The following is a 13,471-nucleotide window of genomic DNA, read 5'->3' on the forward strand; positions in this document are numbered from 1 at the left end:
GACTTAAAAGAAAACTTTTATAAGCTAAAACTATTTAATTGCACTCCTCCAATTAAATTGTTTTCTGCCCATATAGTTTTTATTCTCGAGCTCGAACTCGTAATCTTTGATTAAGGAAGATAATTCTTACCACCCTATCACACTCATAATAAAATTAAATACACAAGTTACTACTTAATTTCTCAGTTCTTAAAAAATCCAATAATTTTAGGAACTTTACCTATGAAAATTGGCTATATAAGTTTTTTTTATCTGAAATCCAAGTCAAATCTCTTCAATAAGTAAATTGGTAGACCCTTGTTTCTTAAATATAATAAGAAAATCTGCTCTATCACATGTCCACCATTGAAAAAAAAAATATTATAGTGCGATCAATTATACATATGAAAAAACCCTTTCAATCTATTTCTTCTATTTTGGAACCCTAGTCAACTAAACAACAAAAAGACTATTATAACTTTTATAATTAGAACGCTGCATTTTTTATTTGATCTCCTAAACTGTTTTTGTTTATCAGTCTTTTGTTATGAAAAACTTGAGATGATTTAACTAAATAAAGTTAAATTGAATAATATCTTTGTATTATTTCATACATCATGATTAAAACTAAAGATTAAAAGATAACATGAGGAAATAGTTTTCGACATTATTCTAATATTAGAAAAAATTAATTTATCTGAAGAGGGATTGATAAATACAAATTTATTTCTCTTAGAACGATAATATGAATGTATCAAAATGTATCTATAAAGGTGTTCAACTACTGGTATTATATTCTCAAATGTTTTGTTTAAATGCTCAACAATAACTATAGGGCTTTGAAACAATTTGCTAAAGTTTATTATATTGGTCAGAGTGCCAATGGTAAACTAAGTAACTAAAGCACAGAGCAATTGTTGGACTATAAAAATAAAATTATATACAAATAGCATAAAGAAATTGAGCACATCAAAACATATCCATTATTTTGAGTGAGAAAGAATTGCAAAAATAATAATTCAAAGAATGAATGCACCTTAAATAAGAAATAATTTGTCTTCAAATTTCATTTAGAGAATCTCTTTAGCAGAAAGGATAGTGACGAACATACCAAAAAGTTCAATGACAATCTTTCTCTCGTAATAGAGACATGAACAGAGAAACCCAAGCATGCACTGTATGAAAAATAGGTGACGCTTGGGCTGTTTGTAGACGTTAGCAATTTTAAAACAGGTGTATGAAACGTTGGCATTTTTTGGTATGCATTAGATTTTTTTATATTATTAAATAGGATAATTAGATTTTTAAGAAGACAAATTGCTTGATTCAAGAGAAATGAAAATTTAAAGTTTAATGACATTTTGACTTTGTGGAAGGATATAAAGGAGTGTCTTTATTTAACATAAGATAATGAACAAATGAATACGAAAACACAAAGAAGGAAATATATCGTTTGGTGAAGGTTCGCTTGGACTCTTCGTGACGTTTGGTGACTTTGGCTTAGGACTCTTCGTAGGCGTTTCTTTTTTTATTTTTTATTTTTTTGGTTATAATAAAAATAGGTCTTTAAGAGAAGAGGGGTATAAAAGTAAATATCAAAGGATTAATATTGCACCAGTTAATAAATATCAAAGGGCACATCCATCCAGTTTGGGGTGTTTTGCACTGCATTTTTTTCTTTTTTTAACTAAAAATAATAATTAAATTATTTAAAAGGGTATTTAGGTAATTTAACTTTTAAGTTAGGGAGTTCATATTTTTAATATAGTATAGATATATGTATAGGTCATTGATCCATCCCCCCTCTTTATAAATATGCAGTGGAAGTTGAAAATAGTTGTCCTTCAATTGATACAACTCAAAAACTCTCTGATGATGCTGAATTGAATGAAGATAGAGTTGAGAAAAACCTTCCAGAGAATACTCCAATACTCCTCGACGTTGGTGCACAATTGAATGAAGCTGGAGTTGCTGATATCGACAAAGGCATGCAGCATGGAGAAACCACAACGGAAGACAAATGTCAAGGTATTCTATAGATCATGAATTTGTTACATTTGATCCAAGTATATTTTTTACAATTTGAAATTTTACATACTTTATTTTCTTTTTTATGTTTTTGAATGATTATTCAGAAAGACTCAATGCAGCTCAAAAAGAATTTGGTGAGCTTATTCAGCTATATGAAAAAGGAGAAATACATCTATTCACACCTGTTGGCTCACAGACAGGTGTGAAGTGTGTTTGTATTATTTTATAAAATTTTAGTCTGTATTATTTAGTTTTTTTTGCATGAAGATATAAGCGTATCTGAAGGTAAAGGAAGTGTATCTACTGGAATGCAAACATCATCTGTGTCTCAACATTTAGACCAGGTAGTTATTTTATTCAAGTACAAGATATTTTTTTACCTAATGTGTTTTTGTATCAGTTGCATTTATGTTTATGTTTTCCTTGCTTTTGCAGAACTCACCTGATGCATTGCAACTTCTTCCAAATCCTAAGAGAAGGAAGATTTCCAGTTCTCCTATGTGTGACATCAGTGATATCCCCAACTTCAATTTATGTTTATTTTTGCTGGGTAGTATACAAGAGACTAGTTCAGAAGGTAATTCTGTTGTTGTTGGTGGTGGTGAAGAGAGACAAGAACGTCGTAAACAATAGGGAGTTGGTCAAGTATCTGTCACTATGGCTGTGAATTTTTCCCTTGCTGCTGAACAGCAGCAGTTAGTTGTGATAGAACAGCAGGAAGAGCAAACAAAAAGAAAACAACATAAAAAAAGGGAAAATGATTCGTGTGGAGAGTATTTAATTGAGATCTCCTTACGTCATTCCTAAACAAAAGCGAAGGGGGCAAGATTGGAAAGTAGGAAAGACTACACGAAGGTGTCCCTTCCATTATGTTAATCAAGACAGTGGATTGATGCAAAGATTTACAGAGTGGTTGGAGACAGATGCCAGTGAATATAATTCCAATCCATTCAGATTAGCTGGAATTGATATTCCAAAATCATTCTTTACTGAGCTTGTGGATCCTACTTCTGATCTTTCGGATGAAGTAAGTTATTAAGTTTTTTTTTGAATTGGTTTTCAACTATATTTCCCAAAACTCCTGCTTATTTTTATTGTAAAGTTTTTGTATTGTAATTTGGCAAACTTCAGCTTTATTCATAGTAAAACTGTTGAAGTTTTTTAGCTTATTTGCTAAAACTTCAGCATAACCTTGCTGATGTTTTTTTGACATGCATTCTATAGTTTTTTTTCTAAACTTTTAAATCAAACATGATGAAGTTTTCTAGATTATTTCCTAACACTTCAAACTGAATATGCTTAAGCTTTTGTCATGCTGTTTGTAGTTTTGTAATGCGTTTTTTCTAAACTTCATACTTATGCATGCTGAAGTTTTTATTTAATATATTTTCATTTGTTGTTGTTCATTTGCAGCATATTGAAGTGGGCATATATTTCTTGTGCAAAAAATATTGCTATAACCTTCCAAGTTATCTAAAATAAAGATGTGCAGTAACAGATTTAGTTTTTGATTAGTATATGACTAAGTTGGCTAGTGTTCATCCTTCAGATGAACAGAAGGAGAAAGTTAGAAAAAGGAAGGAAAAGAGAGTGGAGGATAAAAAAAGAGCAAATAAAAGAGAAAGAGGACATCCAAAAAACAGGAATGTGAGGATTATAAAGAAGAAGAAGTGGTTATTGAGGAACTTACCAAGTTTAGTTGGTTTATTGAAGAATCAACGAATGAAAAGGTGGCAAACTACATAAAAGGCCTCTACCTTTCCTGTGGTATCACATGGGCATCTGCCGAAAAAGCATTCTTTCTATTTCGACTTAAGCCAAGGTCGAGCAAGAGATCTATGCACTACTTTTTTGAAATTTTGCACTTTAAAGATAAAACTATATATGTGTATGATTCCATGGGCAGTATAACATATGAGTGTGCGCTTGAACATGTCAAAAATTATGCCTGGTTGATCTCACACTGTCTCCGATGCTTGAACTTTGGCACACATAATAAAAGTTATGGGGAAATTCCTGTAGAAAAATTTCAAATTAAGTGGATGAACACACCGCTGCAGGGTAACAAGTACGTGTTTTGCATATGTTTTACTATGCATCTTATGTTTATTATTTTTTGTCCTTGTGTTAACTATTCTTCAATTTCTTTTTCATGTTCTTTTTGTAGTGTTGATTGTGGTGTATTTGCTCTTAAGTTCATTGATACGTGTCACAATCCTAAACCGGACCCGGTCGTGATGACGCCTATCATGAAACAAGGCCAGCCGACACAAACTCCCAAACCAATTAAATAGTTATAATAATTCATATTTATGTCATAAATAAACTATAAATCCCAAAATAAAGAGTGGAATAGAACAATACGGAAACAACATAGCCCGACATCGGAGTGCCACCAGTCATGAACATCTAAACATCTGTCTAAGAGAATGAAGAGACTACACAGTCTAACACAAATTTAGTACAAAGGAAAAATAATGATAGGAAGGAGAAGCACTGGGCTGCGAACGCCGAGCAGCTACCTAGTGTCATGACCCTAACCCCGAACCTGGTCGTGATGACGCCTCTCGTGAAGACAAGGCCAGCCAATTAAACCCAATTCACTTTTTAAATAGTTAAACAACATAAAAACAGTCTAAAACATGATTTAATGGTACTAAGTAGCGAATAATAGCAAGTAAGTGCGGAAGTACAACCCGACACAGCCCTAACCGGGGTGTCACAAGTCACGAGCATCTAACAACACTAAGTCCTCAAATGTAACTACAGAGTTTAAATACTGAACTAAGGACATAAAGGAAAGAGATAGGGAGGAGCTCCGAGCTGCAAACGCCAACAACTACCTAAAGACTCCTCGAAGATCCACCTGAAGCTGGAATGAATCAGCACTCGGGAGCAGGACCAGCTACGCCTGAATCTACACACAGGGTGCAGAGGGTAAAGTGAGTACTCCAACTCAGTGAGTAACAAATGTAAATAATGACTGAAAAGTAAGAAAATACGTAAGGCACAAGGCATTCTATAATGAAGTAGTAAAATCATTTAATAGCAGTAACCCAGTGAAAAGCCAAGTAAAATCCTCTTTTAATAAGTAAACAAGTAATTGACATGTGGTGAAGGTAAAGTAAACAAATAGAAGTTCGCCCTTTGGGCACAATATCAATGGATCCGCCCCTCGGGCAACATCTCAGAACAATACCAGCCCCTCTGGCTCAATCTCACATCATAATGGGTACCCGCGCTCACTGGGTGTGTGCAGACTCCTGGAGGGGCCCCTTACGGCCCAAGCGCAATATCAAGCCACCTTGTGGCATCATCACTAGGCCCTCAACTTCATATCAATCAAGCCACCTTGTGGCGTACATATCTCAAGCCCTCGACCTCATAATCAGTATCAAATATTTCCACACAACATAGGCCCTCAACTTTACTCAGTCAAAATCCTCACAAGCCACTCGGGAAACAGTAAAAAACAATGTTTCTCAGCCCAAACAACATTTAAAATATCATTTAAGTAATAAAACTGAGTAAACATGGCTGAGTATGAAAACAGTGGGAAAATAGTGCCACAACCCCAGTTCGCCGTTCGTGAACTATCGTGACGGCACCTAGTCTCTAGGACTAGGTAAGCCTAACAAATGCGGAACATAAACGAAACATGCAGAAGAAATAATAAAAACCAAAATAGCTGAATGGAAACAATAGTTATAATGCCGCTCAGCATATACCACACAACGTTCTCAAAACCAAGTACACTACCCCAAAACCCGAAAACTCACAGAAACACAAGCCTTTGGAATATCTAATTGTCTAACTCCAGAATATCTAACAAGAAAGAAAATATAGAAGGACAATGTTTAACAGCTAGAATGGAAAGGGACTCCTTGGTCTGCAGACGTGGCAGATGGACCTCGAAGTCTCTAGAGCAGTCGCCTCCCTCAAGGATGGTAGGACTGAGTAGCGGTACCTAGATTTGCACATGAAAAAACATGCATAAAAGAGGCATGAGTACACCACAGCGGTACTCAGCCCATTATATCTCGATTGGATAGTGACGAGGAAGGTCAGGGCCCTAATGAGGTTAAATAAAATATAAAGATCAACAGTATAGAACGGAACAGTATAAATAAGTACAGCAGTAAAATAACCACAGGATAAACAGAACAACAACAACTATACAGAAGCAAGGTAAACATGGAAAGGAAATACAGCTCGGCACCAATAATAACAATCGGGGATCTCCCAGGATACCGTCCTGTAGTCCCATATGTACATATCCAGTGGATCTTCCGGGATCCCATCCCGTAGTCCAACTCATAGTGCAAGGGGATCTACCAGAATCCTGTTCCGTAGTCCCAAATGTAAATATACATTATTGGGGGAATCTACCGGGTGCATTCCCGTAGTTCCATAAAACTGTGCAGGGGGATCTACTAGAATCCCACATCCGTAGTCCCAAAATAAATAGACAAGGGGGAGCTAATGGAATCCCACATCCGTAGTCCCAAAATAAACAGACAAGGGGGAGCTACCGGAATCCCACATCCGTAGTCCCAAAATAAAAACACAGCAGCAACAGAAAAATATACAGAAATGGCAAAAATTTCATATTAAGGCAACAAGTGATTCTAGCCTAGCATGCTGCACAGAAGTCAAGTAAGGCAGGTTGAGCAAATAAGCAATTAAGTCACTTAGACATGCTTTCCTAAGCTAACAACAGGCTTAATAGTGCAAGTAATAGAAACAGGAAAGGAAACATACTAGTAATTACTTAAAGAAAACCGGATTTCCAACAATTAGCACAAGTACGCACTCGTCACCTCACGTACAAGGCATTTCAATTACCAAATATAACAATCCTAAGGTGAAGGTCCCCACACAAGGTAAGACAAGCCACTTACCTCGAACTGGCTCAAAAAGCAATCTGAAACCACTCTCTTGCCACGAGTACTCAACTCCAAATGGCCCAAATCTATTCAATTAAATTTTATAATGTAAATAACACTTCAAGTAACTGATTCTACAAAGAAATTCTAAGCTAATACGCGAAATTAGGTAAAATGACCAAAATGCCCCTCGGGCCCATGTCTTGGAATCGGGTAAAATTTATATTTCCAGAAACCTCGCACTCTTACGAGTTCAGTCATATCAAAAGTACCAAAATCGGACCTCAACTTGTCCACCGAATCATCACTCAAAAGTCTCCAATTAGACAAGCCCCAGCCCTCTAATTACCACTAATTTTCCCTAATCTTTCATGCTTAAATTGATAAAAAATCACTCCAATAACGAGTTTAGGGACCAAAGACCATACCCCAATGAACTCCTCTAAAAATCCCTCTTGAAAAGTGCTTCCCAAGCTTCTTCCCGTTTTGAAAAAGATGAAAAATGGCTAAATTTCGTGAAGACAAGAATTTATATGTTCTGCCTAGCGATTTCCGCATCTGTGGCCCTGGGACGGCTTCTGCGGTCCCGCTTCTGCGAGAACTTTGTTGCATCTGTGACTTCCACTTAAACGCCAATATCCGCATCTGCGGTTACCCTTCCGCAGGTGCGGTACCGCTTCTGCGGTGAATTACCCGCATCTGCGGAACCTGCTGGCCCTCCCCAAATCCGCATCTGCGCTTGCTCCGCTGCTTCTGTGGCTCCGCACTTGCGGGACCCAAACCGCAGGTGTGGTTATGACAGAAGACAAGCTGATGCTGCAACTTCCAACTCCAAAAATCGTTCCGTCAACCATCCGAATTCATCCCGACGCCTCCGGGACCTCAACCAAACATGCCAACCAATCCTAAAACATCATTCAAACTTGTTCCAACCTTCAGAACGCTCAAAACAACATCAAAACACCTATTTTCATCGGATTCAAGCCTAAGAATTCCAAAAACTCTAAAAATACGCATTCGATCAAAAAGTCTATCAAACCTCATCCGAATGACCTAAAATTTTGCACGCACATCACATTCAACACTACGGAGCTACTCCAACTTCTAGAATTCCATTCCGACCCTCGGATAAAAATCTCACTATCGGACCGAGAACTTCAAAAATTCAACCTTCGACATTTCAAGCCTAAATTAGCTACGAACCTCCAAAACACAATCCGAGCAAGCTCCTAAACCCGAAATCACCCAACGGAGCTAACAGAACCATCGGATTTCCATTCCGAGGCCGTCTTCACAATGTTCTGACTATGGTCAACTTTCCAACACTTAAGCTCTCATTTAGAGACTAAGTGTCCTAAAACCCTCCGAAACGTGAAACCGAGCATCCCGGCAAGTCAAAATAGCAGAAATAAACTTGGGAAAAGCAGTTAATAGGGGATCGGGGCATAAATTCTTAAGACGACCGGCTGGGTCGTCGCATCCTCCTACACTTAAACATTTGTTTGTCCTCGAACGAGCATAAAGACATACCTGAAGTAGTGAAAAGATGAGGGTAACGGCTGCGCATATCCTGCTCGGTCTCCCACGTCGCCTCCTCGACCGGCTGGCCTCGCCACTGAACCTTTACTGATGCAATGTTCTTTGACCTCAGCTTCCTAACCTGCCTATCCAATATTGCCACTGGCTCCTCAACATAAGATAGATCCTTGTCCAACTAGACTGAACTGAAATCCAACACGTGCAACGGATCACCATGATACCTCCGGAGCATCGATACATGGAATACCGGATGAACTCCGGCCAAGCTGGGAGATAAGGAAAGCTCATAAGCAACCTCCCCAACATGCCTCAATATCTCAAAAGGTCCAATAAATCTCGGACTCAACTTTCCTTTCTTCCCGAATCTCATGATGCCCTTCATAGGCGAAACTCGAAGTAGAACCCGCTCTCCAACCATATAGGAAACATTACGAACCTTCTGGTCCGCGTAACTCTTCTGTTTGGACTGGGCTGTGTGGAGTCTATTCTGAATCACCTTAATCTTTTCCAAAGCATCCTGAACTAAGTTTGTGCCCAATAATCTGGCATCACTCGGCTCAAACCAACCCACCGGGGATCTACACCGCCTCCCATATAAAGCCTCACACGGTGCCATCTGAATGCTGGACTGATAGCTGTTGTTATAAGCAAACTCCGCCAATGGCAAGAACTGATCCCAAGACCCTTCAAACTCAATCACACACGCATGGAGCATATCCTCAAGAATCTGAATAGTGCACTCGGACTGTTCGTCCGTCGGAGGGTGAAATGTTGTACTCAACTCCACCCAAGTACCCAACTCATGCTGAACGGCCCTCCAGAACCGTGATGTGAACTGAGTACCTCTATTCAAAATGATAGACACTGGAATACCATGCAGACGAACAATCTCCTGGATATAAATCTCCGCCAACCGCTCTAAGGAATAAGTAGTACATACAGGAATAAAGTGAGCAGACTTGGTCAGCCGATCCACAATCACCCAAATAGCATCGAACTTTCTCAAAGTCCATGGGAGCCTAACTACAAAGTCCATGGTGATCCGCTCCCACTTCCACTCCGGAATCTCTATCTGCTAACGTAACCCACCCGGTCTCTGGTGCTAATACTTCACCCGCTGACAGTTGAGGCACCGAGCTACAAATCCAAATATATCCTTCTTCATCCGCCTCCACCAGTAGTGCTGCTTCAAATCCTGATACATCATCGCGGCACCTAGATGAATGGAATACCGTGAGCTATGGGCCTCCTCTAGAATCAACTCTCGAAGCCCACGAATATTGGGTACACAAATCCGACCCTGCATCCTCAATACCCTATCATCACCAATAGTCACATCTACTCTGGCATCACCGTACTGAACCTTGTCCTTAAGGAAAAGCAAATGAGGGTCATTATACTGCCGCTCCCTGATATGATCAAATAAGGAAGACCAAGAAACCCCACAAGCTAGAACCTGAGTGGGCTCTAAAAGATCCAATCTCACAAACTGGCTAGCTAAAGCCTGAATATCCATCGCCATAGGCCTCTCCAATGCTGGTAAATAAACCAAACTCCCCAAACTCTCTGCCTGGCGGTTTAAAGTATCGGCTAGCACATTGGCCTTGCCCAGGTGATACAAAATAGTAATGTCATAATCCTTCAGCAACTCTAACCACCTCTTCTGGCGCAAATTTAGATCCTTTTGCTTGAACAAGTGCTACAAGCTCCGATGGTTAGTATAAATCTCGCAAGGCACACCGTATAAGTAATGGTGCCAAATCTTCAAGGCGTGAACAACGGAAGCTAACTCAAGGTCGTGAGCAGGGAAGTGTTTCTCATGTATCTACAACTGTTTGGACGCGTAGGTAATCATCCTACCATCCTGCATCAACACTACTCCAAGGCCAACCCTCGAGGTATCACAATAGACCGTATAAGACCCTGAACCTGTAGGAAGTATCAAAATTGGGGTTGTGGTCAAAGCTATCTTTAGCTTCTGAAAGCTCGCCTCATACTCCTCCGTCCACTGGAACGGAGCAAACTTATGGGTCAACCTGGTCATAGCGCCCGCAATCGATGAAAACCCCTCCACAAAACGACGGTAGTAGCTTGCCAAACCAAGGAAACTGCGAATCTCGATAGTTGAGGATGGTCTGGGCCAACTCTGCATGGCCTCTATCTTTTTCGGATCTACCTAAATACCCTCACTCGATACCACGTGGCCTAAGAATGCCACTGAATCCAACCAAAACTCACATTTCGAGAACTTAGCATATAACTTCTTCTTTCTCACAGTCTGAAGCACAGTCCTCAGGTGCCGCTCATGATCTTCCCAACTCTGGGAATACACTAGAATATCATCAATAAATACAATGACGAACGAGTCAAAATATGCTCGGAACACACTGTGCATCAAATGCATAAAGGCTGCTGGGGCATTGGTCAGCCCAAATGACATAACAAGGAACTCATAATGACTATACCGAGTCTTGAAAGAAGTCTTCGGGATATCCGGCTCCCGAATCTTCAACTGATGGTAACCTGAGTGTAAATCAATCTTAGAAAACACCCCTGCGCCCTGAAGCTGGTCAAACAGATCATTAATACGAGGAAAAGGATAACGGTTCTTAACTGTCACTTTGTTCAACTGGCAATAACCAATACACATATGCATAGAACCATCTTTTTTCTTCACAAGCAAGACAGGAGAACCCCAATGTGATATACTGGGCTAAAAACCTTATCAAACAATTCCTATAACTGATCCTTCAATTCCTTCAACTCAGGAGGAGCCATACGATATGGAGGAATAGAAATGGGATGAGTGCCTGACAACAGATCAATGCCAAAATCAATATCTCTATCAGTCGGCATGCCCAGAAGATCAGCTGGAAAAACATCGGGAAAATCCCGTACTACTAGGACTGAATCAACTGAAGGGGTGTCAATACTGACATCTCTCACATAAGCTAAATAAGCATCATACCCCTTCTCAATCATACGTTAAGCTTTAAGAAAAGAAATAACTCTACTAGGAGTGTGATCTAAAGTACCCCTCCACTCAATATGCGGTACACCTAGCATAACCAACATCATGATTTTGGTGTGACAATAAGGAATAGCACAATGGAGCGACAACTAGTCCATGCCCAAGATAATGTCAAAATCTACCATGCTGAGCAATAATAAATCGGCTCTAGTCTCAAAACCACTAAGAGCAACCAAACACGACCGATAAATGCGATCTACAAGAAGAGAATCTCCCACAGGAGTAGAAACATAAACAGGGGAACTCAAAGAATACCCAGATACACCCAAATGCGGAGTAAAATAAGAAGACACATAAGAATAAGTGGAGCATGGATCAAATAAAACCGATGCATCTTTGTGACAAACCAGTATAATACTTGTGATGACAGAATCAGAGGCAACAACCTCGGTACGGGCAGGAAGAACATAGTATCTGGCCTGGCCTCCCCCGTCTAGGGAGACCTCTACCTCCCTGACCTTCACCTCTAACTGGCTAAGCAAGTGGGGTAGCAACTAGAGCTATAACCATAGCCTGAGAACTCTACGGGGCACGTTGTGGCTGAAAAGTCTGTGGAGGTGAACCCCTACCAAGTCTGGGGCAATCCCTCACATATGACATGTGTCACCACACTCAAAACAAGCTCTGGGAGGACGTAGTGGCTGTGACTGTCTCGGGCCAGGTCTGCTGGACTGACCTCTGAAAGCACCCCGTGCAGGAGACGTGCTAGATACCGGTGGTGCATAATATGGCTCCTGAGGTCTAGGAGGAGCTAGGATACCACTGGCTGTTGGAAGAGCTAAATGAACAGGGTGACTCATATAACCCCTACCATGACAACCTGCTACTGGGGCACGGGTACCAGAGAAATGGCCTGACTCTCAAGACCTCTTGGCCTCCATCTCATCTCTCTCCCTAGCATGCATACCCTCAATCCTCTTAGCAATGCTCACCACCTGCTAATAAGAAATATCCATCACCAACACATGAGCCATGCTAGACCTGATGCTGGGAATGAGGCCCTCAATAAACCGGTGAACCCTCTCGCGAATAGTAGAAACCAAGGCTGGTGCATGCCTAGCCAAACTGATGTAACAGACAGCATACCCTGAGACAGTCAGAGCACCCTGGCGCAAATGCTCAAACTCTACGCGCCATGCGTCCCTGAGGCTCTGAGGAACATACTCTTAGGAACAGATCTGAAAACAGAGTCCAAGTTAGTGAAGCAGCCTCATCCGGATGGTCTAACTCATAGGTGCGCCACCACTCATAGGCGGCTCCTCAAAGCTGGAAAGTAGTGAAGGAAACCCCGCTCGATCCTGATATACCCATGGTACGGAGAATGTGGTAACTCTCCATCTAGAAATCCCAGAGCATCTTCTGATGCTAGACCGCTGAATACAGGAGGCTTGTACCTCTTAAACCTTTCAAGCCTCAACCGCTCCTCCTCGGAAGCCGCTGCCCTATCCTCGGGCTGAACTGGAACTGCAGGCGGTACAGGAATGATCTCTGGGACCTGCTCAACCTACACTCACTGCTCAGGAGTGCGGGCGGCGGGAGTCTGTGCTCATCCCTCGGCCTGAGATGTAGTTGCAGCAAGGGGAAGCAACCCTGCCTGAGCCAGAGTGGTGTACATGCTCATGAACTGTGCCAAAGTCTCCTGAAGGGCTGGAGTAGTGGTAGCAGCAAGCGTGTCAGGTGCCTAGACTCCGGCTAGAACTACTGGTGGTACCTCGGTGGCAGCTCGCGTAGGTGCTTTGGTTGCACCACGTGTGAGTATTCGGCCTCTACCCTGACCCCGACCTCTGACGGCTGCAGTAGGGTGCACGACTGCCTGATCATCTCGGGTAGCATGTGTCCTCACCATCTGTGAGAGAATAGAAGACAAAAGTTTAGAACTGTGATGTCAAAATATTGCACGACAAGGAAATCAAATGAAGTGGAATTTACCTAACAGTTACATAGCCTCTCGTAGATAAGTACAGACGTCTCTATACCGATCAACGAGACTCTAATAAATCGGCTT

The sequence above is a fragment of the Nicotiana tabacum genome, chromosome 8 (assembly GCF_000715075.1).
Source record: "Nicotiana tabacum cultivar K326 chromosome 8, ASM71507v2, whole genome shotgun sequence".
NCBI classification, from domain to species: Eukaryota; Viridiplantae; Streptophyta; class Magnoliopsida; order Solanales; family Solanaceae; genus Nicotiana; species Nicotiana tabacum.